The sequence below is a fragment of the Pleuronectes platessa genome, chromosome 24 (genome assembly GCF_947347685.1).
Source record: "Pleuronectes platessa chromosome 24, fPlePla1.1, whole genome shotgun sequence".
Taxonomy (NCBI): Eukaryota; Metazoa; Chordata; class Actinopteri; order Pleuronectiformes; family Pleuronectidae; genus Pleuronectes; species Pleuronectes platessa.
The window spans coordinates 3,699,034-3,701,533 of NC_070649.1; the positions used below are offsets into that span (position 1 = coordinate 3,699,034).

General features: G+C 46.6%; 1 pseudogene; it reads right to left on the reverse strand.

The window, feature by feature from the left end:
* The window catches only part of LOC128431337 (gamma-aminobutyric acid receptor subunit gamma-3-like), a 39,672-nt pseudogene that overhangs the window by 3,586 nt on the left and 33,586 nt on the right, over positions 1 to 2,500 (reverse strand).

Below are 2,500 nucleotides of genomic sequence, written 5' to 3' on the forward strand. Positions count from 1 at the left end.
AGAGTATTTTATATTTACCTCAGTGTGTAGAGTATTTTCCCGTTGTTCCAGATCCGCAGCAGCTGATTGGGCGTGGTGATCCAGTGGGAGTCGGCAGTCTTGGAGTTCCTGAAGATGGTGTCGGGCAGCCAGATCAAACCCACCATATTGCTGGTTAAATGAAAGACAGAGACATATTTGTATCTGTACGGAGCGAGCGGAGGAGCAGAGACTCGGGGGTTTGATTTCTGCTGAGCTCCTTCAGATTCTCATGAAAACAACGAGGCAGCGCCTGCTCCCCAATAAGAGGTTAATAAAGTACCAGGGCGGCACGGGGGAAACAAAGCACATCAATCAATTGATTCCATTAATTACAAGCCTCTCCCTGAGAGAGAGAGGAGAATATTGTTCTCGACTGAGATGTTCACAGTGTGAACATGTGCAAACACAACAGTTGCTCCGGTGGAAAGAAAAGACGCTCGCAGCCGAGTCCCGGAGTCACAGTTGATTTACAACAACAGTAGCAAACTCTGTAATTATCAGGTGTGCCTGCTACACACGTGGGGATTGGAGGTGAGGTACAGTTGTGTGGTCGGTGTGTGTGTACCTGTTGAGGGTTAGAATCCGCATGCTGCTGCTGTTGTACCGCAGACGTGTGTCCACCCAGGTCTGGGCGAAGATGATATCGATCTGGTACTCCTGGGGAGAGAAAAGTAGAGTCGATAAACTGATCTGAACCCTTTTCCAGAGCGTCCAGAGCCCCGAGGGGAGTCACAGCCTCAGTCGAGTCCTGCTAGTGGAGCCGATAATGTGTCTGTTTGAACACAAACGTGTCCACATCAGAGGAAGTACGATTCAGATACAGCATCTCTCAAACTGTTTCCTCCTCGACAGTGACCTCTCTTCTTCTAATTGTAGAACGAGGGATATTGATCAGGTAAAAAAAGTCAGAATAGTCCTGAGATTATTAAGAGAGAGGAACTTTATTTTAGTTCTTTGCAGTACACAATGCAGCAAAGTTATATTGTGGAAAACAGACCTAGAATCATGAGAAATGACCAAAATGTCTATTTTCCTATTGTCGTGTCGGGGAGGTGTTGTTTTCCTCGGGGGGGAATCAGGCTTTACAGCAGTCGCTGCTTCGGCCCGAGCCGAGTGTTTAAGTGCACGATGTGACAAGTTACCGATGAGACCGAGACTGGAGGCTTCATGTTCCTCTGGAGAACCGGCTTCAAAACAAAGGCTAAATATAACTGAGGAGAATATAGCTGACAGAGATCTGCACCCACTGATCTGCTTCGTCTTTGAATCTGGGATTAATGGTGTTTATCTTAAATTTGAGACAGATGCACAAACACAACCGTCCTTTATCGGCTCATCAGGTTTTAACTGCCCCCCCCCCTTTGATGGACACTATTGTTTCTGTATAAAAGTGATTTTATTTTGAGCGTACAAGTATTTTGGTTGCAGCTCAAATCTAGACTTTCACTGTGTGGAACCTGCTCTAAGTCCAGGAATGAAATCATTTAGAAAGGCCCACGGAGGTAGAGATGCTCTCTGTATCGATAAATCGCAATAATGTTAATAAAGCAGTTTTTTCTTTTGTAAAACTGGATTCAGGAGTTCCTACATGAATATCCAAGAAAAATGGGGGAAAGCTCCATTTATTGATACCCTAATACAAACCAGTTCAAAACACGGACCCCATCGTGGCTCAGGTGCGAAAGGAATTGATTGGTGCACGGCTCCTGAGAGCAGCATCCCCTTTGACCCTGGGGGGGGGGGGGGGGGATCAGCAACAGTAACATCAAGGCTGAGAACTCGAACCATCCCTTTTCTGCTGCTTCCCCCCCCTCACCTGAAAGCTCCGACTTGTTTGTGCTGCTCGTGTAGTTTGTGTATTATTTCACATGAGCCTGACCTCCACCCCACGTCCGCCCGCGGCCTACGAGTCCTGAATGTTAACCTGTGTTATGAAGGTATCTCTCTCTCGCTTCCCATAAGGAAAGTGAGGGCATGGAGTCCGGGGGGGGGGGGGGGGGGAATGATGATAAATGACGAGGTCGGAGAGTTTGGCGAGCAGGGCGGTGACGAGGTGAGAATCCAGACTCGCTCCCTGTCGGCATCTTTCCCCACAAAAAGAAGTGCGGGCGTGACGAGGTCAGAGCCAAGACGCCAACACGTACTGACACAGCATCTTTATAAGATTACGACAACAATGAGTAAGATTGAGTTGTGTTTGTGTTGTTTTTGTACAACTGAAGCTTTTTGTGTTTTAAACCTGCCCCTTGAGGAACAGATCAAATATTCTGCATCTGCTACAGAGGCTGATTTGTTTGGAAGAATTATGGCTCGGGGCAAAAAGTAGTTTTTTATGTTTCACCATATGGACTGATGAGTTTAACTGCTGACATTATTAAGACTAATGAATCAAGGAAATTAAGTCCTAATGAGACAGAACACTAATTTTCAAAGGGGGCACTCAGCAGCAAACACCTCCAGCGAGGAGATCCAATCAAAC